This window comes from Bradysia coprophila, unplaced genomic scaffold (assembly GCF_014529535.1).
Source record: "Bradysia coprophila strain Holo2 unplaced genomic scaffold, BU_Bcop_v1 contig_476, whole genome shotgun sequence".
Classification (NCBI taxonomy): domain Eukaryota; kingdom Metazoa; phylum Arthropoda; class Insecta; order Diptera; family Sciaridae; genus Bradysia; species Bradysia coprophila.
Genome location: NW_023503727.1, coordinates 752,188 through 779,544, shown reverse-complemented (window position 1 = coordinate 779,544; position 27,357 = coordinate 752,188). Strand labels below are relative to the sequence as shown.

General features: G+C 35.3%; 1 protein-coding gene and 1 long non-coding RNA gene across 3 annotated transcripts in view; one reads left to right on the top strand and one right to left on the bottom strand.

The window, feature by feature from the left end:
• LOC119082602 (uncharacterized protein C18B11.02c-like) overlaps nt 1-27,357 on the bottom strand; it is a 331,234-nt gene that overhangs the window by 194,664 nt on the left and 109,213 nt on the right. The gene's annotated exons all lie outside the window — the stretch shown is intronic.
• On the top strand, nt 26,120-26,269 carry LOC119082613. Its single transcript, XR_005088672.1, has 2 exons — nt 26,120-26,156; nt 26,218-26,269. It is a non-coding gene; the product is annotated as an uncharacterized LOC119082613 (long non-coding RNA).

Below are 27,357 nucleotides of genomic sequence, written 5' to 3'. Positions count from 1 at the left end.
TAAAATCGGGTGAGTGGACCGTGAATTAGGGCCTTAGAAGTGAAAAGCTACTAGGGCCCTATGTGTATTTTACATATAACTCGAGCAAATTTCATTCGTTTTTCGTAATTTTTGTGTCATTTGGAAGGTAATCAAAGGCCGAATAGAATGTTGTATAAAAAAAAATTTGGGTCCTCGGACTAAGGCCGCTACTAGGGCCCTATGCGTATTTTACATACAACTCGAGTAAATTTCATTCGTTTTTCGTAATTTTTGTGTCATTTGGAAGATAATCAAAGGCCGAATAGAATGTAGTTGAAAACGAGCCATCAGAACAGTCGGAGCGTTTGCTGCGACTGAGCCCCGTACAAACCCGTATATCTATTGCGTACGTGACCCTAGTGCGTCTGTCACCCTACTTTGACCGTAAGCCTATGCGCCGGTTAAAGTAGTTAAAGTAAAATTATTATGTAATGTGTACATCTTAGAAATTGCGCATAGCGCAATTACGAAGCCCCGTACGACGTTCCTTTCAAATAAAACAAAAATTTCAAATAGCCCTAAAATTTTAATTTATTGAGTAAAAATACACATAGGGCCCTAGCACCGGCCTTAGTCCGAGGACCCAAATTTAATTTTTTTTCAACAACATTCTATTCGGCCTTTGATTACCTTTCAAATGAAACAAAAATTACGAAAAACGGATGAAATTTGCTCGAGTTATATGTAAAATACACATAGGGCCCTAGTAGCGGCCTTAGTCCAAGGACCCAAATTTAATTTTTTTCAACAACATTCTATTCGGTGTTCGATTATCTTTCAAATGAAACAAAAATTACGAAAAACGGATGAAATTAACACGAGTTGTATGTAAAATACGCATAGGGCCCTAGTAGCGGCCTTAGTCCGAGGACCCAAATTTAATTTTTTTTTCAACAACATTCTATTCGGCTTTTGATTACCTTCCAAATGACACAAAAATTACGAAAAACGAATGAAATTTACTTGAGTTCTATGTAAAATACACATAGGGCCCTAGTAGCTTTTCACTTCTAAGGCCCTAACTCACGGTCCACTCACCCGATTTTAAAAAACTTTTTTTTCCTGGATTGGTATTGACAATACCTATCATTTGCCGTGTCATTTACATTTCCATCGTTTATTTTGCCATAAATATCACCAAAAGACCTTAAATCACTTAGGTGGCCCTAACTCACGAAGGGCCGACCCGAATATGCCCATCTTCGAACTTAGCCTCACTATTTTGACTATCTTTCAGGGAAATTTTTTTTTTTTGAAATCGGATTTGATTTACTCAAGATATCGACGTGACGGACAGACGGACAGACGGACAGACGGCCCAAATTTTTATTGCGGATTCGTCATCTATAAACATAGGCAAACACTTTGCTTTACCGTCTGCTTCGAATTCCATCAATTACACACGGCATCGTAATCCTATAAGCCCCTTCGTACTTCGTACGGGGCTAAAAAAAATAAAATTGGATCCTAGGACTGAGGCCGATACTAGGCCCTATGTGTATTTATACTCAATAAATTAAAATTTTAGGGCTATTTGAAATTTTTTGTTTTATTTGAAAGGAACGTCGTACGGGGCTTCGTAATTGCGCTATGCGCAATTTCTAAGATGTACACATTACATAATAATTTTACTTTAACTAGAGGTGTGCGCCGGTCACTTTTCCTTTGATCGGCGTAGCCGTCGGCGTTTGTACTAAATAACTACCTAGAGCAATGAGCTCTTCAGAGGAAATTAGGTAATAGACCAAAGAATCGGATTCCTCAGTTTAAATAAGTCGGCGTGAAGAAAATTTGAGGGCTATAGCAATTACGCCGACAATTTTTAAGCGTTTCCGTAAAAAGTCAAAAAATTGTCGGCGTAATCGCTATAGCCCTTAAATTTTCTTCACGCCGACTTATTTAAACTGAGGAATCTGATTGTTTGGTCTATTACCTATTTTCCTCTGAAGAGCTCATCGCTCTGGGTAGCCATCTAGACTCAACGCCGACGGTTACGCCGATCGAAGGAAACGTTACCGGCGCACACCTCTAACTTTAACTACTTTAACCGGCGCATAGGCTTAAGGTCAAAGTAGGGTGACAGACGCACTAGGGTCACGTACGCAATAGATATACGGGTTTGTACGGGGCTCAGTCGCAGCAAACGCTCCGACTGTTCTGATGGCTCGTTTGATAAGAGTTCCTCGGAATCGAACGGCTATGGGCTAGAATTGTCCCCCAGACACGTTACTAATAAAAAAAATTGACAAAAATTTGGTTCAAATTTACTCTTTTATTCCAGCCGTAAAGGTCAACTTTTTTTCAAATGATCCGCAAATCCTGCAACACAAAACGTCTGTGGTAGATTTTTGATATGTGATAGAGGCTTAAGCCAGCTACCATAATATGTAGTTCAATCATCAGAACAATGATGTTGCAGAGGTACAGTACTATTTGAAAGTTGACCATACTTTGACTGATGGCTGGCCATGGGTGGTGCGTGCGGAAGTCAGAGTGGGCTCAAACGGTCGGCCGTGGATAGGGCAACAATCCTACAAAGTTTCAACTTTTTGTGTTACTCCTTCCTCAAGTTATTGCTAAAAAAGTGTTCTGACCACCCTCTGACATCACATCACATGTAGACACATTACACCCAAATTGGATTTTTTTTTTGAGAAAAAATGGCAGACACCCCTTCGCTAGAATTGAACGACGAATCGAATGAGCTATAATTCAATAATATCGGCGCGAGCTTGTTTCAGAAATTGAAAATTTGTCTGACGAATTGGCGAATTGACTCTTAAATACACTATTTGCGTACATTCAGCCTGCAACAGTTAATTTTTCGTTGCATAAAGTCTCTTAACAATTGGGTGCTTCGTGAGAAGCAACTGGAATTTTCCTTGTACAAACTGCCTTACCATGAGGGTGTTTCGTCAGAAGTAACTTGAATCTTCTTTGCACAAAATGACCTAACAATAGAGTTTTGTTGAAAAACAATTGGCTACAAAAAGTGTATTTTGAGCTGTTTCTATCCGGGTGCTAATAGTGTATTTAGGGTTATTTGCACTCGGATGCAAATAGTGTATGTACGACTATTTGTACCCAGGTGAAAATAGCACCGTTTGTTAATCCCCGCTCAGTCTGATGCTATCCATGCTTTACCAGGCATCAATAACGTTATAACCGAAATGATTTCTGTTATTCGAATAACGTTATTCAAAATCACGAACTAATGTCGGTTAATTTATCACAAATGCATGCAGATTAAACTAAAGATCACTTCCAAGGGCTGAAAAAATACAAACTCAAACTCACAGACACAATTGATCGATCTCTGTGGGTCGGGGTCCATTTTTGTATTTTGTAAGTTTGGGGCACTCTCCGGTACATTGTTCGTTTTTAACCTCTGATCGATAGTGTACAAGGGTGCCACTCCATCCTCGTCCTAAACGATTTAGGTCGCTCAATGGCGAAATGTGTAACAAATGACAAATTGACGAATGTGGAAATCGACATTTATCCAAAATTACACATTACTCGCGTAAGGATAAGTTCGGTTTTTTCTCATCAGGATGTTCTCAAAAGAAGGATTTTTGGGTCTATAAGTGTATCTAGGCGATTTACTTGCTGCAATTATTATATAGTAATTCACAAAAGCATACATATCAAACACTGGGTAATACTTGAGTATTAAACGAAAATCATGTCTAGTGCTTGGTCGTAGACCGGTGAAATCCTCTGAGTCGACTTCTTTTGGGATGCTTTTCAGACCACCTCAGTTGCACGCTGTCACAGCGGCTATTTAATGAATATAGTAGTCATAAAACTAGAATTCAAGCCATTTCAGGTACCCTCGTCCAACTTTAGGAAACTGTGGAAAGCTCTCGGGAAGGTGTATTGACATTTTTCCGTTATTGTAGAAAAGTCTAGTATTTTTATGGGTCTATCAAAAATAAAAGTTTTGTAGAGAAATAGTTATTTTCATCATAAGGAGAGAAATCACGAAATTACAGTATACATACGTTACGTATGCAAAAATAATTCTCGTTGGATACGAGTTCACATACATAATGTGATTGAGTGTGATAATGAACATAAGTTTACACGCTTTATGATACGAAAAACAGAAAAAAACAAAAAGAGCAAAAGAGAGTGAGAGAGTTAGCTCCGCCTTCGTATATATCAATCCAAAACAGGTACCAAGCGAGTAAAACATCATTTTTATCCCTAGACCTGTTTACAAGGTCTGCTCAGAGAGAACCCAAAAAACTATGGTTTCCGATAACTTTCAGCGCGTGATTTCGTCTGTTTTCGTATCATGAAGCGTGTAAAATATATGGCAAGTTTGTTTTACTTGAAAACTTAGCGACGTATAAATAATTTACGCTGTGACGAAACTGTAATAAATCATGAACAAGATGAAGCAGTGCTCAGAGAATTTTAACGAGTAATAACTAGTAATAACAGCAGGTAAATCGCCTAGAAATATATTCACAAAAATCCTTCTTGTAGAATTTCCACCGATTTTCGTCGTTTGTTACACATTTCGCCATTGAGCGACCTAAATCGTTTAGGATGGAGTGGCACCCTTGTACACTATCGATTAGAGACTAAAAAGGAACAACGTACCGGAGAGTGCCCCAAACTTGAATTTTTTCATACAAAAATGGACCCCGGCCCACAGATATCGATTAATTGTGGCTGTGAGTTTGAGTGTGTATTTTTTCAGCCCTTGGAAGTGATCTTTAGTGTAATCTGCAATAATTTGTGATAAATTAACCGACATTAGTTCGTGATTTTGAATAACGTTATTCGAGTAACCGAATTCATTTCGGTTTTTGATTAACGTTATTCGAGTAACCGAATTCAATTCGGTTCCTGAATAACGTTATTCGAGTAACCGAGTTCATTTCGTTTTCCGAATAACGTTATTCGTGTAACAGAAATCATTTCGGGTAATAATAACGTTATTGGGGATGCCTGTAGCTTTACCTCTTTGCAGTGCATACCATCCGTTATAGTATATACCTCATTGTTCGAGTTTTCACTTCTGATTGATAAAAATAATTAGAGAGTGGAAAACGGAGACAAAGAGACTGGGGAAAGGGTCTTTCATTATTGCATCACACAATAATAAAACTTCGCCCAAAAACAAACTTGACCTTTATGATGTATGCTTTTCATTGATCAACCCACGTCGCCTCCGAACAAAAGTTTAAAACCTGGGGATATGTACAGAGCTACATTTTTTTGTTCCTGGAAAAATTAACTAAACCATGCAAACAAAAGAGAACAAAAAAAAAACAAATTTCTACAAAAGTTACTCACTCATTCTGATAAAACGCAGAAAAAAAAAAATTTCAATATTTCAATTCATTCGATCCAACAATGGTCAACCACAATCAAATTATTTGAACAGAAATCGTTATGGTTTATTTAGTTACCGCTCAAACGGCGCGCAAACTTCGAGAAAAAGGGAATAGCTATACACGAGTAATGGGCAAATAAAACAACAACACAAAAAACTCACAACCACAATTTGCATGTGAAACAACAATTACTCAGAATAAATTATTTTTGCGCATCATCATTTGAAAACATTGTGCCGAGTAAATTTTTGGAATATAACAAAAAAAAAAAGAATGATTACAGTGGACATTTTGTCATTGTGGGTGGGTTGGGTAATATACCATTCAATCCTAAATGGGCTTGGGTTGTAGCTTTTTTTAGCCATAACCACAATCGTAGAGTATACATATAAGTGATGTACGAGCTCCAAAAATGATATCAGATCGCATCACTGTAGTTTTGTGTAGTTCTAGTACGTGCTTTGTGAAATAATTAGCAAAGCTACGTACACAATACGTGATCCATAAGACCTAAGGGTTAAATGGGAGTCTAGTCAGGTGTGTACGAGTAAATTAAGAGTTCTGTTTGGTGTAAAAAGAGTTGTTGGCTCTCGTGAAAGGAAGCTTTATTGACGAGTCAAGTTGTCGATGCTTTAATGGAAATCGATTTCATTCTTATATCAGCACTCTAAGTTAAGAAAGCTTTCTTTTTATAGCGAAAATTCGAGTTAATTTTATTACAGATAATAAGACCATAATACGTGAATGAGCGTATTAATTCACCTGTCACATAAATAGTCTGTACAGTGCGCTAAGTAGTTACACAAATACACAAATAAAGCTACAGTTAAGCCATATACAACGTGGAAAGTAAGTGTTATAACGGCTCGGGATTATAAACTAAGAAATGTGTTGAAACTTTATCGTGTTGCTGTGAGTGAAAAACTTAATACTTGTCAACGCTTTTCAAGAAAACTGTTTTCAACTTATATTTTCTTGCATTTCTTTTACCGCGAGCAACACATCGCATTTCTGTATAGCAAAACTTATATTCAACAAAAATGGCACGGTACATTGTACATCGTCGCAGATAGTCACACAAAACACCTAAAAGATATTTGTTTTAATTTTCGTAGCACATTCGGGGTGTGTGTGTGTGTGGAATTGTTGAAACTTTTTACACTGTTCATAATAATCAACCGACAAGCAATGAGTCTAAAGTGTAATTAAATAAATTAAAATACGTCTGAAGGAAAAAGAAACGGAAGCTCGTTTTCTTTTGTAACGAGTTTACAGGTATAGCGGATTATGAACACAAATTACCGCTAGAGTTTAGTTAGCAGACAGTAAGCATTATTGTGGGAATTACAAATGGAATAATTCTAAATGGAGAAACAGTGTCAATTTGTTGATTAATCGTGACGTAATTTATGTGCTTTTTCGCCCCACACAGCATCCCTGAGATGTTTCTACGCTAACGTAAGAAGGTTGATTACCACGCGGCTCGTCGCTGTTTTATTTCAATAATTAATGCCAAGTCAAGGTACTTACCACACTATGCAAGTATGTGGTGAATAATTAAAGGATGGTAACATTCCAGCATTATTTTATATGGGATTACCGTTAGAAATAACAGAATTATATTTTCCCGATATTCACTGAAAAATGTACCAAAAAAAATCTGCGTCGCATGTGACATATTAAAGTTCGCGTAGGTTTGTCTGCGAGCATCTGCCACTTTGCGACGCAGAATTTTTCTGGTTTTGTTGAAAAATTTTCAGTCAAAATTCGGTTGGTTCAAATTTTTTCTGAAAAAATTGATTGTCGAATGCTTTGGAAAACTAGGCCAGTTAATTTCAATTAATTTGCTGTGAAATTCAATTTTGCGTAACGACGCTGACAGCGTCACTTCTAGCGATATGACTTGTTTTAAAAGTTATCACACATATAGACTGTAGACTGCGTCCAACTTTGCTCTGAAAGAGTTTTTGCCGGGATATCAGTCGTTTTAGAAGCTAAGTCTGAAAATGGGTTTTGACCCTAGTCCAAAAAGATTTTGGTTAAAAAAATTGTTGATGAAAAAAATTGTCCATATATCTACATACTGACTATATATAGGTCCATATTAACTAACCATATAGCTATATACGAACTATATATAGGTCCATACTGTTGGTTTTTGGTGTTTATCACCATCACAATACTGTAACTCAGAGAATGGAAAAGTATAACTGTAACGCATCGAAGACTCAACAAACTCAACAGGTTATGGGCCCAGCGGAATAAAATTGTTTTAGAGTGAATAATTTCTTTGGAAACGCTAAAAAAAACAATTAACGTTTTGGTGAAAACAATTCGTGAAATTTTGTACGTTTTTTTCTGGATACGAAAACTTTGTTTGCCCGTAGCGGTAAATCAATTGGAAATCGAACTTGGTTACGTGAATTGTTGGAGATTCAATTTTTTGAACCGTGTAGACTATAGACAGAGAATAGTGCGGTAAATTGAGTGGACAATTGAAAACGTGAATTCGATAGATTGGTTGGAATCGAATTGGCAGCGAATCGACTTGTTTTTTCGAGGTATCGGCATTGGCGTCCAAAATGGCGGATAAACGTGAAGCAGTGCGTATCGAAAAATTGCAATCGGTGGTATAAATTCCAAATACGTGTGATCATGAAGGCGAACGAGCTGTGGGACGTTGTGTCTGGTGACTCTCCAAAACCCGAAAAGGAGGAGGGAGATAAGCAATATTTTGATGAGAAGCTGAAGGTCTGGACTCTCAAGGATAGTAAGGCCCAGAAGAATATCGTCACATCACTTGGTCAGGAACCGTTAATACACATTATGAACTGTGAGACTGCAAACGAAATGTGGACAAAACTGGAGACGATTGATGAGCAGAAATCACAGACTTCTATACAAATGCTTCTTGAAAAATATTATGGCTTCACAAAAGATCCGGGAGACAACATGGCTGTTCATGTTTCGAAGCTCCGGAATTTGGTTCGTAAACTAAAGGACTTGGGAGAAGTTGTTTCCGATAAAATGGTCATCGCAAAGGTGTTATTGACACTACCGTCGGAATTCAGCCATTTTCACAGTGCATGGGAATCAACTGCAGCAAATGATCAGACAATTGAAAATTTGACATCGCGTTTAGTAACTGAAGAACTACGATTGGAATCGAATTATGCAAGCGAGGCCGGTCAAGCATTAGTAGCGAAGAAACTTAGTGCAAGCGGTCGTTTGATAAAATGTTTCAATTGTGGGAGGAGAGGACATATAAAAAGGAATTGTCCCGAAACGGATTCTGAAAGCGAACTAGAGATGGCGGCGACAAATCGGAATAAGAAGAGAGGCACTCCGTTATAATTTTTTGTGATGATTGATAAACAGGGAGGCTGTTGGTGTTTGGTGTTTATCACCATCACAATACTGTAACTCAGAGAATGGAAAAGTATAACTGTAACGCATAAGCGCATCAATACACTTTGATTTGATGTAAAATCATTCTTGTACGTAACATCATAGAATAAGGATCGTTTGAATACATTTGGTTTATTCAGTATACTGTCGTTTCACTTTTTCGTCGAAGACTCAACAAACTCAACACATACAGCTATATAGTAACTGTATATATGTACATATAGCCATATACTAACTATATATGTCCATATAGCTATATAAGAACTATGTATAGGTCCATATAGCTATATACTAACTATATACATGTTCATATATAGCTAAGTAACTAAATATAGCTATATCCTACATATATCTACGTCAATTGAAGAATGTGGATTTGAATTGTTCACGATCAAGAAAAAAGTCGAGATTACATTAGGTACTCTCACCCATAATTTTAATATGCGTCAATATAGTTGTATACTTCATATATATATATGTCAATATAGCTATGTACTAACTATATATAGGTGTATCTACTAACTATACAAATGGCCGTTATATAAACCCCAAAAGTGAATTGTCCACCAGACACGTTACTAATAAAAAAAACCATTTTGGACGAGAATTTAATTCAAGCATTTGTTGAATCAACAGATGACAACTCTGATACGAGCTAACTGTATATGTTCTCAAAACCTTTTCGTATCTAGTTACAAAAAATTAATTTTTTCCTCACAAGTGCAGCTAATAATTTTTATTGTCAATGTCAATTACTTCCATGTCGATCAACCAATATTTAACTCCAACTCCTCGTGTATGTCTTATTCATAATAAAACGTATGGAGGAATGGAATAGGATATTTAAACGTGTGCCAAAGTTTGAACGTAAGAGCGTTACAATTCTATTTCAGAACGAATGACATGTCATACTTGAATGGAGGCTATAAAGAGAAATATTTTATTGAACACACACGGTTCGAGTTAAATGGCGTTTTATTGACAAGTTTTGTTAGAATATTAAGTGATGAATTTAGTTTATAGAGCAGAAATGATTATGTTTAATATGACATGAGACGGAAATTACGGATTTATAGAGCATGTAAATCCTTAAGAATTTTACATAGATGGAAAGGACATTTTTATGTTAATGGCAACAAAAATGATGGTTTCTTATTATAGATAATTATAGACGGGAAGTCGTTGCCTCAATTCACACTAAAACCCAAATTTCGCAGTCGAATTTTCGTATCCTTAAGATTACATAAACGAAAAAGTTCTCTTTATTTAAATATGCGAAAAAAAAGGCTGCTCACAATGATGCAGCCCGTAAAAAAACGATCTTTTCAAAAATCAAAGGTTACAAAACATAAAAATCATCTACTCTATCCGTTTCCAAAGTCCCCAAAATACACGCAGCGTTGCCTCTTTGTATCGCAATTGAAATTTTCTGCAATAAATAATCCATTGATCGCGGTTCCCCTGAAGTGTATAGAATGTATAGAAACACAAACGATGTTTATGTTAATCTTATTTGGATTTGCATATACTTTTGACCCTCATAACTACGATAGTTTACCGTTATGTACCCTTTCTTGATAGATCAGTTTTTTTTATCTGGTTTCTAATAATTTACAAGCATCCACATCTGATCACCACCTATTTTGTGGGATGTAACCATTAGAGACACCCTACCCCCTTCTTATATTAATCAGTCATCCAAAAAAGCTGGTTCGATTGCTGATAATGTCGAAAGATTTAAGCAAAATCATTACATTTGTTCAAAAGATAATTATTCACCCCTATTGCTTTTGAATCACTAGGTAGCATGGGTCCTGAGACGAAGACATTTATAAAGAAATTGATTAATGCATTAATGCAAAATGCTTCTGGAGAACCACGCTCTATGGACTACTTGATACAGAAGGTTTCCATTGCGATTCAACAAAAAATTCTAGTTGCATTTTAGGGACCTTGGGACGTAATAAAATTGATTTATTTATTGTAAATATTTGTTTTTTGAAAAGATCGTTTTTTTTACTGGTTGCGCCTTGCAGCTTTTTTTTCGCTTTTAATAAAAAAAAGTTTTGAAATAACTCTTCCGTTTGGCATGAGTCGGTGAAATTGAATGGTATCACAAAAATCAGCATGAAATTCCCGATCTGGTTATACTCTGCTCTTATGTGACAGAGGTCGTTAACAGTTCCATTTTGCAGAAAGAAAATGTTGAAAAATATTTTTTTTTTTTAACTTTTCCCTGTCATATGTGAGACTTGAACGGTTCCCTACCATATTGAATAGTATTGAGCTTCCAAATTATAAAATAAAATATCAAAACCTAAAATTGAACACTTTCTGTAGCAAAACAGCGGAAAATAGAAAAAGACGAAAAATAGAAAATTCAAAATAAAAAGAGCGCCTGATAAAAAGCGTTAAACGGACGCATTTTTGCTATTTGACATTAATGACTTTAGAAACTCTAACAAATCTAACGATGTTCGCTTATCTTAAAATAAAAATGTTCGAATTTAGTATGAATTTAGTAAGGAAATTTTGGAAAATTTTAGCAAATTTTGGGATATTATTCTTTCAAAATTGGTTGAGATTGAAGAAAGTGCGAGGCGAAGCCGAGGTAAATAAACACACAAAAATGTGACTTTCCGCTTTTATAATAGTTATTTATCTACCAAGGTAGGTATGAAGGTATTTTTTCGCACTAGATGTCGATTGTCGATCCGAGGCGTAGCCGAGGTCGACAAGACGTCGTGTGCGAAAAATTACCGGCATACCTACCGTGGTAGATACAACGTTTTTCGCAATTTCGGGCCATAATCACCTTTCCAATGCAAAATATTACCAAAATTTCTACCAAACATTCACATGTAAACATGAATTCATTTGAACGATCAAGCAACCTGCACTATATACACATTGCAATGTGATGTATAGAGACGCGCTAAATAAAATTAAGTAGTCAATGCTTAGTATGTACGCTTCAACAATACGTTCTGTATAATTGTGTGACTCTGTAGCCGAATGGCTATGGTCGTTGCTTGGTGTTTGAAAGAATTTTGGTGTTGGATGTTCAAATCCTGGTCTGTGCAGAGTTTTTATTTATAAAATTTAGTCTTTCTTAAAGGTACTAAGCTCTGTAGCGTGCGAGAAAAATGTGAAAAAGCCCAAGTGCGAAAAAATAATCAAAAACGCACTGTGAAATAAATACCTTCAAAACGACATTAAATGGATGCATGGAAAGGTGATGATTATGGACCGGAATTGCGAAAAATAGATTTAACATACTTCGGACAGCGAAAGTAGAGCGTCAAACAAAAAAGTGCCGTCTTGGACGCACATATAGAATGAAAAGAATGATAATTTTCCATAAAATAATTTTGCACAACTAAATTCTCAATGCAACCGCAGCCATATGAGTCGACCTTTGGAAACACTCATTGTTCCACCACCCTACAGGCCAAGTTGTCGATCATCAAATGGATATAATCTATGTAAATACCTCAATTTATTTTGAAATGAAACATTTTATTGCAAGAATTTACATTTGATTATTACACAATGAAAGAAATTGACTTTGATTATATTACGTATGTTCGATTTTACTATAATGGCTTTTATAATTTCTGGTGGCGGCGCACCAATTATACTGCGAAGTTTGAATTGTACGAAGATTTTTTTTTTTTAATTTATTCGTCCAGCATACAATGTACATAATTGTTCGTATGGAAAAATAAAGTTTGAAATTAAATTAAAAATCAGAAAAAATAGTTTTTTTTAGGAAATTAACGCATAAGTTCAATTAAACCGAAGGTATTTTTTCTTGGAGTACTTTTTGTATAAATGACTTTAAAGTATTTCATGGTCTTCATTTTTTGTGTGTGTCGAAAATTGTAGACAAAAGTAACTCTAAATCTTTGTGAAGATTGTACAAATTGATTGAATGGTAAGGTCATTTTTTCTCGCCATCTCAATGAATCAATGTCAATGATGCTAACAAAAATAAAAATTGCTCAATTATGTCCGTACAACAACAACAACAATTTAATGATAAAAATTTGTAAAACGAGAATGCAATTTTCGATAAAACGATAAATTCATTTTATTTGTATATACCGGATAATGGGCATGTTTTCGAAAATGTTCACATATTTGCTGAACAAAACGTTGTTGATAGAAAATTCTAATTTAAATAACAAAATGATGAGATTAAAGTGTACACACGAGTTACATTTTATATTTGTACATTGATATGAGTCGAATGTTTCGGAATGATAATCAGCTAAAATCGTTTTAAATTACAGGCCAGAGATTGTAGGTACAATAGGAGGTAATAAATTGATTGCGATATCAGTCACATCACTTGCATAACAATTTTCCTTTTTTATGTTAACAACAAAATCAATTTTTTTTTATCGGAAAATTTGGAATGTAATTCGCTTTGTTGAGTTTATTCTGCATATAAATGATGTGTATGATGAGGATATCAAGAAATTAAAAATAAATTTACGCGCCATGCACTGATCAAACATAATTTAAAATGAATTAAAAATAATGTGGCGTGAATTCATTATTAATGCGGAAAAAAACACACACAGCGAACGTTTTAAAGCCAACTGTGCTGCACAAGTGCAACACAGATGTGAATTTATGTTCCATTTTTATGTTCACCTGAAATCAATGCAATCAAAAAAAAATTAGATTTTTTAGTATGTTTTTGACAGTAACCAGTAGCGACAAAAATAAGCGATGAACTGCAGATTCATGGCCATGTCTCTAAATTCATGAAGTAAAGAAATTTGTTGAGGAAACTAAAAAAATACGTCAAAAAAGGAGCTTTGTACATGCAATGATAGAATGATTATATCATCTATAAAAAGACTATTTTTCGGAGAATATTTTCCCATATGTTCTTAGATTTTCCCACACTTCCACTTTCCTTATTTTTTTTATTTTTCATATAAATTACGTATCGCTTTTTCAGTGCAGTCATCCAAATTAGATCTTAACTAACTCGAGCAATAGACGACCTGTGAAATTAAATCTCAGGGGCAGATGGAAAATCCACTGTCAGTCGAAAGAAAATTATCAGAAAATTCTTCGAAAATTAGAAAATCCTTAAAACCTTCTCAGAAAACTAGAAAAATGCTTGGAATTCCAAGAAAATCCACAAAACTTAAAGAAAATCCTTGGAAATCTTTGGACAACCCTAAAAATCCAGAGGTATACAAAATCCTCTCAAAATTGTAAAAAATCCTCAGAGCCAACATACAATGGTGGTAATGGCAATGGTTTTAACTTCACAGAGCGCATATTCCTCGAGTTATTTAAGATTTAATTTTGATGACAGCACTGAAAAAGCGTAACGTAATGTATGAATGATTCCTATGTTGAATTCCGAGCTTGACTTTAGCAGCACTTTAGGGAATTTTCGCAGCACTCACCAATCGGCGTGGGAGATAACATCATTACTGAAATCGTGTCAGTGACGTGAATTCATTTGATTGGTGAACTCAGCCTGAAGTTGTCAATAATTAATTTAAAATTAAACGGCACCCAATGGGCCCATTTTTTCACTACAAATAAACTAAACTTTAAGTGAAAAAAAATGAGATACTGTATGTGTGCGGACTCTTCGATTATTATTACGTGTTAAATTTGGTTACATGTCGTCGGATGTTTACTTTCGTTCTGTACTTCGAAAAAAAAAACCAAAACCAACACTGAAATAACGGTTAAGTCTAAGTCTAAGTCATCTGTTATCGGCAGAAGGGAAAATACAAATCGATGAATAATGTCTAATGAGTTCTTATGTATTAAAATTTGTGTTAAATCAGTTGAAGTAAAAGATTCGATATTAATGCTTGCGACGTACTTGCCGTCTGTGTCGCGTTGGAAGTAAAATTGAAAAAGGACTTGTTCAAAATTAACAATTCACTAAAGATCTAGTACCTCTACTGACATACAAATCATAAAAATTCGTTTTGTGTAATTCCTATTTTTGGCAAGAAAGATGAAAAAACTGCATTCAAACTTCGGATCCATATTTGTACACCAAGTGAAAAGAAACCAAACAAGTAAACTATGCTGTGGTCTATAAATGCAAGTGCTATGTATATATAGTCTGATACACTTTAGAACATTTAGCCGCTGGATAAGAATTGTTTGAAAAGTTTCGTCAATAACATTTTATACGATTTTTTTATTACACTGCGCTTCACAATTTTCCAGTTGCTCAGATATTGTAATTTATTTCTCTTGTTTGCTTCATCATATAATTTTTTTTACGCCGCAGCATGTGGAAGGATTTATTGTGGTGCAGAGTTTTCGGTTGTTGTCTTTTTGAGTTGTAAGCGGAAGAGTAAATATCTTACAGGAATAATCAATCATTGATGATATTGTCATCTTACACCTTCTCTCTAAGAAATTGGTAAACGGTATCGGATTGGTTATGCCAGATCTACCAATCTATCCTTTCACAAACAGAGCAAGAAGAAGACTCCGAAATAGAGAGCTGGATGGAGTGTTAGAAGATTCACAAAAGTTAGACACTTAAGAATGGAAAAGTTGTGAAAACGAATACCGCATCAATTAAAAGGAATAATCATTTGTTGTCGACAACGACGACAATAATAAAAAAACATTTGGCTAGTGTTCTCTTTATAGCAAAATGAATGCTGTAACAAATGAAGTAGATTTTGTATGTTGTAACATTGTTTTATGAAACACGCAGCGATGCTCTTAACAAAAGGCGTAAAAGATTCAATGAGTACATTGTGAGACTGAAACTTTACCATTTTCCATACTTAACAGTTCGGATCAACGACAGTGCAATGATTGAAGAATTTTGAGGCGTTCTTTATGGCGCTATGATATGATAGATACGACTCATCATACTTTGTACATTGATTTCTGTCAGTGGCGAAAAAAAATGTTCCTTCTTTTCGTACAATTCCTCTCATTTGCAAATTTCTGCTATCACATCTTCCACAACAAAACAGAGTGCCTCTGAAGTCATTAAAAGAAAAAGTTTCTTTTTTGTACTTCAACGAGTGTTCTTGGATTGTTTATCATAAAAAAATATTTCATTCGACTGGTGATGTACACAATTTTGCGAGATAAATAAGAAGGAGTGGAGAGGAAAAAAAACCATAGAAACACATCTTAACGATACCACCTTGTAACAATAAAATGGTAGCTGTAAAAGTAATAAGCTAGTTCATTCCGACTATATCAGAGCAATAAAGCGATAATGAACTAGGTCGAGAAAAGCATACACACAAAAAAATGTTTATTAAAGTGAGTGAAATCTGGGAGAAAAAATCTGATATCTGGAGAAATTAGTTTTTTCTTTCTCGTGCTTCCACGAAAGTTTGAAATGAATACGAAAGTGGAATTGTTAGATATTAAATTATATAGTGCACTGCCAGCTGCTTGTATGCAATTTAAGTAACTTTTTATCTAATGGACATGTAATTGCCCAGCCTCTTTGAAGCGAAAATCATTTGACCAATTTTCTCCGAATAAAACGCAGCAATTTAAATGGATTTGAAGGGCAGAGTAACCAACAATGAACGAGCCATCAGAACAGTCGGAGCGTTTGCTGCGACTGAGCCCCGTACAAACCCGTATATCTATTGCGTACGTGACCCTAGTGCGTCTGTCACCCTACTTTGACCGTAAGCCTATTGCGCCGGTTAATGTAGTTAAAGTAAAATTATTATGTAATATGTACATCTTACAAATTGCGCATAGCGCAATTACGAAGCCCCGTACGACGTTCCTTTCAAATGAAACAAAAATTTCAAATCGCCCTAAAATTTTATTTTTTGAAGGGCCTAGTATCGGCCTCAGTCCGAGAACCCAAATTTAAAATTTTTTCAACTACATTCTATTCGGCCTTTGATTACCTTCCAAATGAAACAAAAATTACGAAAAACGGATGAAATTTGCACGAGTTATATGTAAAATACACATAGGGCCCTAGTATCGGCCTCAGTCCGAGGACCCAAATTTAAAATTTTTTTCAACTACATTCTATTCGGCCTTTGATTACCTTCCAAATGAAACAAAAATTACGAAAAACGGATGAAATTTGCTCGAGTTATATGTAAAATACACATAGGGCCCTAGTATCGGCCTTAGTCCGAGGACCCAAATTTAAAATTTTTTTCAACTACATTCTATTCGGGCTTTGATTACCTTCCAAATGAAACAAAAATTACGAAAAACGGATGAAATTTGCACGAGTTATATGTAAAATACACATAGGGCCCTAGTATCGGCCTCAGTCCGAGGACCCAAATTTAAAATTTTTTTCAACTACATTCTATTCGGCCTTTGATTGCCTTCCAAATGAAACAAAAATTACGAAAAACGGATGAAATTTGCTCGAGTTATATGTAAAATACACATAGGGCCCTAGTAGTGGCCTTAGGCCAAGGACCCAAATTTAATTTTTTTTCAACAACATTCTATTCGGCATTCGATTACCTTCCAAATCAAACAAAAATTACGAAAAACGAATGAAATTTACTCGAGTTCTATGTAAAATATACATAGGGCCCTAGTAGCATTTCACTTCTAAGGCCCTAACTCACGGTCCACTCACCCGATTTTAAAAAACTTTTTTTTCCTGGATTGGTATTGACAATACCTATCATTTGCCGTGTCATCTACATTTCCATCGTTTATTTTGCCATAAATATCACCAAAAGACCTTAAATCACTTAGGTGGCCCTAACTCACGAAGGGCCGACCCGAATATGCCCATCTTCGAACTTAGCCTCACTATTTCGACTATCTTTCAGGGAAAAAAAATTTTTGAAATCGGATTTGATTTACTCAAGATATCGACGTGACAGACGGACAGACGGACAGACGGAGAGACAAAATTTTTATTGCAGATTCGTCATCTATGAACATAGGCAAACACTTTGTCCTTACCGTCTGCTTCGAATTCCATCAATTACACACGGCATCGTAATCCTATAAGCCCCTTTGTACTTCGTACGGGGCTAAAAATGAAAATGAAATGAAAATGAATCCGATTAGAATAAAGTCAGTTTTACAAATATCCAGAGACGTCCTGGTTATCCAACACCATCGAGCACAATGCTGTAAAACGGCTCATAAAATTGATTTTTCAATTTAAAAAATTTCGAGCGGTTTTTCGCCCGATCTCTTAGCATGGCCAGTGTGGGCCTGGAAACAGCAAACTGAAATGCACTGTTCTTACACCACCCCACCACTGTAAAAGCAAGTTAATTGTGAATACAAGACAACGATGTACATATAAAATGGTTGATCGCAACAAACCATAAAAGCATTATAAACGGTCGGACAAATGATGCTTTGTCGTCATGTCGGTCATAGATGAATGTTGGTCCTTTGATCTGGTGATGGTGAAAATGTTGATATATGTATACATACTCCAACCGGTCTAGGTTTTAAAAGTGCATACGCTTGACATTGTTGCTTTGTGCAGTCTAAAAATTACTTTTAAGCCACACAAATTGCAACTAAACAACAAAAACTCTTTCATATTACAAAGCATATATATGACATTGTATGGCTGGTGATGGAAGTAATTTTTTTTACATTTGACCGCACCATAAAAACCAGCATCAACTAATCAATCAACATACATAAAGCCAATATGCTCATCGAGAAAAATCTAAAAGAAAGAAAAAAGCGAAAAACCTTCCGATGTAAAGTTTGGCTCCCTTTGTTTCAAATGGAACTTTTTTTTTCGTCCCTTTAAATATCCCGGCCTATCAAACTGGTAAAATCTAATTTTGTTTTATAACGTTCCAGGCTACGTGTTTAAAAAAAAGGAGATAAGGTTGTCTTATAGTGTACCCGTGAGTGTACACCGACATAATATTATTTTCGGTTGCGTCGTCGTTTTGTGTGTACAAGAACCGAGTGTTGTCTCAAGGAAAAGGGAATTCTATTTTCTTGGTTCATTAAACTTCTAGTTGATGAATAGGAAATTAGTTTTGTAAACTGTCAAAGAGAATTTAGTTGAGGTAATAACAATATGTAGTCAGGATTAATCTGTGTACGGCTTTGCGAATGCCTCTTATTTAGTATACTTCATTGAGTGTTGTATTAGCCTACCTTTCGTCTGAAACACGATTTGTGGGCTGTACTAACAATATGTGCCCCGAAGGCAACAAATACATTCCATGGAATATTTACAACTTTTGGGGAAAACTTATGTCGCAAATGTGTATATGGAATTAAATCAACAGCTCTCAGCATTTATATTCTCGTATAAATGTAGTGGAGACGGTCGATGCTGTTTTGCACATTGAAGGATTAAATGTTTGTTCGAATTAGCAGTGGTCTCTTTGCTTTCGTTTCGGATTTTATAATTAACTTTTGGATGTTTGAAATTAAGTAGTGGAATATGCCAGACCAGCACCAGTGCATTATGGTTCGTTCCATCCAAATTTACTATGCTTGTGGAAAGACATGGAAAAAAATAATCGATTCATCTAGCCAATATCGTTATTACCAACAATCATTCCACGGCAATTTATTTTCACAGAACTTACAACACGCTAAACAATTCAAAAATTTGTAAATAAATCCAAAACCAATTAACCTTGAATTAAGTAACATCTCATACATAATTTACATTTGTTCATAATACATAACACTCAATCATACCAGTTTCAATTTATACTTGTAATTAATAAGATGAGCATTACGTTCAAATAAATCATTGAATGTTACCGGCATTCGTATCTTTATACATCCATTATGGTGAATGCATAAAATATACCTCATCTTTCATTAATTTTTATTGTAGTTTAATAATAGCCACGATATTGTGAGTCGTTTGATGATGTCATTTCTCATCAAAGCATTTCAAAGACTTGTAAAAACGTTCACTACAGTTAACATCGTAACTTTAATTAATATCTAATGAATGTCCCAGAATAAATTATTCATCCAGTTGGAAGTTGGATGGACATAATTATAAAGAACGAAAACAATTCATGGAAAAGTTTATTATTTTTGAAAAGGCATAAAAAAGTAGTAGAACTTATCGCAACGTCGTTCATCAGTTTTAAACACATGTACGAATGTACATAGACGGGGAAAAAATATGCTTTTTACTTGCTGCATAATAAATGTGATTTAATGTGGATGAACTTTAAGTCTGTACGTACATGAAACTCAGGATTTTAAAACTTAAATCTCGGTCGATTTTAGTTAAATATCCTTTTGGTACATTTGATGTTGGCGACTCATTTTTTGAGCTAATTATTTTCGAAAATCAGATTTATCCACTACCATAACTAACTGATTTTTAGGAGACCTTCAAACAATAGACAGTTGGTATGTAATCGTCCTCCACTAAAATGGTCCGGATTCGGTTGCTGTGTCGGAAAATTCCAAATGGATTTTTTTACCGATTACGTCACTCTGAATGACGTATACATCACTCTGAATGACGTATACATCACTCTGAATGACGTATACATCACTCTGAATGACGTATGCATCACTCTGAATGACATATACATCCCTCTGAATGACTTATACATCACTATGAATGACGTATATATCACTCTGAATGACGTATACATCACTCTGAATGACGTATACATCACTCTGAATGACGTATACATCACTCTGAATGACTTATACATCACTCTGAATGACTTATACATCACTCTGAATGACGTATACATCACTCTGAATGACGTATACATCACTCTGAATGACATATACATCACTCTGAATGACGTACACATCACTCTGAATGACGTACACATCACTCTGAATGACGTACACATCACTCTGAATGACATATACATCACTCTGAATGACGTATACATCACTCTGAATGACGTACACATCACTCTGAATGACATATACATTACTCTGAATGACATATACATCACTCTGAATGACGTATGCATCACTCTGAATGACGTATACATCACTCTGAATGACGTATACATCACTCTGAATGACGTATACATCACTCTGAATGACGTATGCATCACTCTGAATGACATATACATCACTCTGAATGACATATACATCACTCTGAATGACATATACGTTACTCTGAATGACATATACATCACTCTGAATGACGTATACATCACTCTGAATGACGTATACATCACTCTGAATGACGTATACATCACTCTAAATGACGTACACATCACTCTTAATGACGTATAGATCACTCTAAATGACGTATACATCACTCTGAATGACATATACATCACTCTGAATGACGTACACATCACTCTGAATGACGTATACATAATGACGTAACGATGCACAATTACGATGAAGTTATGTACATAGGTCTAGCCTACATTTAGGCGGAACATCAATTAGCTCCTAACTTTTCTCAGACAGTATTTGCAAACTTTGAGGCGTGGCTCGGAGTTCAAGTTAAGCCGTTGGTCCAAATTCACAAATTTTCCCAAAAATTATATTTTTCAAAAATTAGGGAAAACCTAGGAAAATTTGGAAACATTTTCCGCTCCTAACTTTTCACGAATTTTATCGAAAATTATTTTTGGGAAAATCTAAGAAAATGAGGGAAATCATTTTCCTAAAAACTTGATATTTCCACGACACGGCTGGCACTGTTACGACAGTTTGCCGAGACATTAAAACGGTTCAGTAAATATCGAATTTCATTTATTCGAAAAAAAACAGCGCTGACCTCCAAACATTTATGGATAACAATTTTCTCCCATCCCACGCTCTCGCATAATTTATGAAAATTATCTGCAAACGCTCCCCGGCCATCCAGTGTGGATATGAGCGGAAAAACTCACTTGTGGAATATTCTGTGATATACGCAGACAAATTTTCATAATTTGTAAGTCAGCTCACGTAAAAACAGTGAGGACAGATTGGAAATGTCTTACGACTGCAACAAAGTTTTTTTTTCTTATACGAATTAAATGAAAGTGCAGTGATATGTGTGGTGGTGATGGTGTACTGAACATCAATAATACAATGCGGGGGGTTTGAGGTTAGTAAGGTTATTGACTTATAAGAAGCTTAAAGTATGATTCATGGCAACATGACTTTGATTTGAATTTCTTTTTTTTCTCTTTTATTTTTCATATCAACTTTTCAGACTCGTCTGGGCTAAAATGTACACCCCAAATATGTAAAAATATGTTTTAAAAAAAAGTACGAAATAAAGAAAAAATAAAACTCCAGTCAAATAGAAATTATTTCTAAAAAAAATTCTGTCGGGAACATATAAATTCAATAACAAAATTTTCTCATTTTAATGTGGTTGACATGAACCGTTGGGTAATTGGTTGAAATGGATTTCATATTTTTCCCTTTCATAGCATTATAATAATTGAACCCAGTCACGCAATCAATAACAAAATGTCTTTTAGTTGCAAAAACATAATAATAGCGTTGAATAAACTCCACACAACATTGAACTCCTCTTTTTCCCGGCTCACACAGCCGATATATAATATATTTTGGTGTAGGTTTGTTAGGATGTGTAAGCATGTTATACTACTTAACTTGGAGTCAAACATTAGTTGCACTTAGATTGTATTTATTGATACAGGCTGAGTGAATGGAAGAAGAAAGGGAAAAAAATTTTCTACAAACAAATAACTAACATTAAAGCTATTAGCCTCGATTAAATTTCATTAAATACACAGGTGAAATTAAGTGAACATAATCGTGATAAATTACAAATAGCTTTAAGCAACATCGAGAACTGAACGAGAAGAACAATATTATTTACATCTCGATTTTTTTAGACCCGTAAGAAGTACTGGGGTCTTATGCGTTTACGCATACATCCGTAACATCTCGAATTGGACTCCCTGAGTAAGGGGAAACCTATTGTGGTTGTCTAGAGATGCCAAATCCGCGAAAAAAAATGTCCGTCTGTCTGTCTGCACGATAACTTGAGTAAAACGCATCCGATTTTGAAAATTCTTTTTTTTCCCGTTTGGTAATGTCAAAAGACAGGCTAAGTTCGAAGATGAGTGATTTTGGATCGACCACTCCCGAGCTGTGGCCCAATAAGTGCTTTACGGTTTTTCAAAGATATCTCCGGACATTTAAACGTTAAACTTGTAACTGATACGTTAAATATAAGGTTTTTACAATACCTACCTACAAAAAAAAAGTTTATGGAAATCGGATGACCGACTCGTGAGTTAGACCCCTTGGTGTGGAACAGGCACAGGGCGGCAAGCAGTTTTTGCTTGTAGGTCGGCCAAATTTGAACATATTTCGTCTGTTTTAGCTTTATTAGTTAGGTATTGACCGTACCAATCAGGGAAAAGTCAGTTTTTGAAATTATGTTCTCCGGAGCGTGAGCTAGGTCTCTTGGAGTGAGCTCTTATCTGGCTACTCGGCCGTACAGTGAACGTGGAGTATTTTGTCAATATCTCGAGTAAATTTTGACCGAATTTCATGAATTTTTTTTTGTTTGAAAGGTATTAACGAATGTAAAGCGTCGGTACTATTTCCGGTCTCCTAACAAAATGGCTGCCGGCGGCCATATTGGATTTTAGTAAAATAGAAATATCTTGGGAAAAATGATACTTAGAGAGTTTCTGTTAACATGGAAATAATTTGTTATGTGTGTGGGGTTTCAGGGATTCCATATACGGACATCTATATATATCTATATTCACCTATATTGAGCTATATACAGGTATATAGAGCTATATAATAGCATATATTTATCTGTGAAATGTTTATTTATAGTGAAATATAGTTAAATATAGCGGTATATAGCTGTTTAAATAGGAATTTATGAAATTTGACTTCGTACGGGGCTGTCTATATTGCCCCCGGCAATTTATTTGTATATGCTAACAAGGCAAAGAGTGGATAATGATTTTAAAGGGCGAATAGCTTTTCAGTAGAGAATGAAGTAAAAGAAATGAAGAGTTTCACAGTAAAGGCTTTTGATACGAATAGGTGTTTCGTACGGGTCGGCGTTAGCTATGTTTTCTGTTGAAGTTTCGTTGTTCTCATTTTATGTTGCGAGAAAAATAAAACAATTTCCACTTGGTAAAGTATTATGCTCAGGTAGTATGTAGTTTCGGTAAAAGTAAAATTATTTTGATAAAGAAAATTTAATATTCTTTTTAACAATTGCCGTGGTATGACACATTGCAGATTATACAATGTTTGGTGATTTAAAGTGTTTGTAATAGTATGTTTCATTGGTTGCTGCGAAAGTATTTCATTACATGAGGTAACAATTTTGTGATAAAAGCAAACTCCCGAGTGTGTTGTTTTTCAACAAAAAACTGTCGTTTCGACAAGTGTAGAGTTTGTACATCTGAGCCGAGAAGGCGAGGCATACAACTACTTTTGTCGAAAAGCAGATGTCGAAGCAAGTTCTTCAAAATCACACGAGTGAGTTTGCGATTATCACAAATTTGTTTCTGATGTAGTGGAGTACGTAGCAGCATCCGATGTATTCTTGTTTACTACCTGCCCCATGCGAAACTTGTTCCACATTAATTAACCTAAAATTGATACGTAATGATCAACTTTCGCATAGGGCAGATAATAAATAATTGCATTGCTCACATCAGTTGAACTTTTGGCGACTTTCTCGACTTTTAGTCAAAAATAGGGGAGCACAGTATTTTGTATGCAATTACTACAACAGTAGACTAATAGGCTAATAGACCATCTCAGTATCTCATAATAGTTAACGAGAAATTTAAGTCTTTGGTTGTTTTACTTAAATTCCAACATATCCAGTTCTCACAACACATTACAAACAGAGTGTGGGACTAAGAAAATGAAAGAGTCGCATTAATATTGTATATTTTCGCAATTCCGGTCCATAATCATCACCTTTCCATGCATCCATTTAATGTCGTTTTGAAGGTATTTATTTCACTGTATTCCTGGACACAGTGCGATATTAACTTTTTTTCGCACGCAGTTCGATATCAACTTTTTTTCGCACGCTAAAGAACGTATTACCTTCAACGCAGGCCAAATTTTTATAAATAAAAATCTTGCATTGACCCGAAATCGAACCCCCGACACCAAGAGGTTTTTGAACACAAAGCAGCGACTATAGCCATTCGGCTGTAGAGTCACACAATTATACCGAACGTATTGTTGAAGCGTATATACTAAGCATTGACTACTCGATTTCATTCTACGCGTCTCTTTACATCACATTGCAATGTGTATTATAATGCAGCCTTCTTGATCGTTCGAATGAATTTCTGTATACACAAGAATTTTGGAACAAAATGTAGGACATGTTTTGCATTGGAAAGGTGATTATGGCCCGAAATTGCGAAAAACGTTGTATCTACCACGGTAGGTATGCCGGTATTTTTTCGCACACGACGTCTTGTCGACCTCGGCTTCGCCTCGGGTCGACAATCGACATCTAGTGCGAAAAAATACCTTCATACCTACCTTGGTACATAAATAACTATTAAGTATTTGGAGGTGAGTATATGACGGCTCTCTTTGTTAAAAATATTAGGAGCATGTGCGTGCTGGACAACATAAACGTTTAGGCATGTTTAGACAAGCAGACAAATGGATTTTGCTTCATTTGATATCGACAACGATGATAAAATAAATTTCATAAAAAGAATTTCGAACTGATGACAAAAACATTGGTAAAAAACGGATACCCGAGGAATTTCATCAGACAAACTGTGGAACGGACACTGGAAAAAATCAGAGAAAATGCAATTGGAAGACAAGGAAATGAAGAAAAAGGAAAGTTCATATCGATACCATATGTGAAAGGACTTTTCGAGCAAATCAAAGCAATTTTTCAAGACACCGACAAAACGATTGTTGGAAAAGGAACCAATAATTTGAACTGCCATGTATATTCCCGATTCAAAGACAATGTACCGAAACTACAACAATCACATGTTGTGTACAACATTCCGTGCTCTTGTGACCTCAGATATGTAGGAAAAACAAAGAATAGTTTACAAACACGGGAGGACGCACATGAATACAACATAAAAATCGGGAACGCGAACCACAGTGCCCTCTGTGAACATGCAATTAGAACGAAACATGAACCGAAATGGAATGAAGTTGAAATATTGTTCAAAGATCGCAACCACAAGTCCAGACAAATTAAAGAAATGATTGGAATAAAGAAAACACAAAACAACATCAAAACGGACACCCTATTCCTATCAACAATTTACAACGACTTACTGGGTCTGAAAACAGAAGAAGACTCGAGTACAACATTAAATGTGAATCGGACTACGGACAGCTGACGTTGTTTGACAATTCGAGTAAATAAACAAACAAACAAGAAGTGATTGAACCTAGTCATGCTAGTTGAAGTGATAATTTATATGACGAAACTGTAAAATCAGTGAAATTCAGGTAAAATGTTAAACAGGATCTGATTCTGTGAATAGTGATAAGAATTATGTATGTTTTACAGCCACTGAAGATGCCATCCAATGTGATGCGCGAAATATTTGGCAGAAAATAAAGACAGATAAAATACTGAGCTACATCGTCTTTTCCTCAAGAAAAGTAACAGAAAACATAAAATAAAATAAATAGATCTGAGCTCGGGCTCATTCGCTTATATAACAAAAAAATATGTCCCAACTAATGAAGTAAAAGATTTTAGGTCAAACGCTCGAATATACTTCAAACAATAGAAGTAGCAAACTTGCCTATGATGTCGTGATTCGATTTATTGCATGATTTGCCTAAACGTTGATAGTTTAAGTACCATATTGTGCATTGTATTTACAAATGAAATCGTTGCAACAAACAATATGTGAATATTCACCATCTCCAAGTACACCACAACTACAACACCGAAAATCATAAATTTAAATCTGCTGAGATGAAATCATACAACTCCACACTTCCTAAAGGATGTTACAAAATTAATTCCTTAGTTGTGTTTATCAATTCCACGGATCAAGTCAACGTCTTCGATTTCAGCCAATTTTATCCATGTAAATGCTTCCAGCACTGAAAAGCAGGACTGAGAATATATAATCGATAGAATTAAAATGCTATATATCATACAAATTATATCCCGACGCTGTCATCAACATTTCATAAACAAGAGGGGCTGTGGTTACATTTTGATTATACCTCGTGCTTCCGTTAAATTTCCTTTTAACTGCGTATTATTTCACATTATATGCAAAGCACATTAACTTCTTTTGTTAGAGTCTACATTGTTGAATTTATTGGTACAGGTACAGGTGAAGTCTAATGGCATTACATCTACCAATTACCGGTAGTTTTCTCGATGTTGACTTGAGGTTCTTTATATGCGGCATATTAGTTTTAGTCATGGAATTATTTGCTTTCGGTTTTTTCTTCGTCTTTTCTTACGTTCGTACGGAAAATATATTTAGCATTGTGGTGCGGTGGTAGATGTTGTAGCGGTATGAATATCAAATAACACACGTAGTGTCGTGTAATCTGAGTTTTTATTACAGGTTCTAGCTAAAGCTTTTACTTTTTGCATTTCAGGCTGAGGTCGCATACAATTGCGAATTATCAGGCACTGTAAAGCGACAAACAAATGTTAGTTGTTATTGACACACTGGCC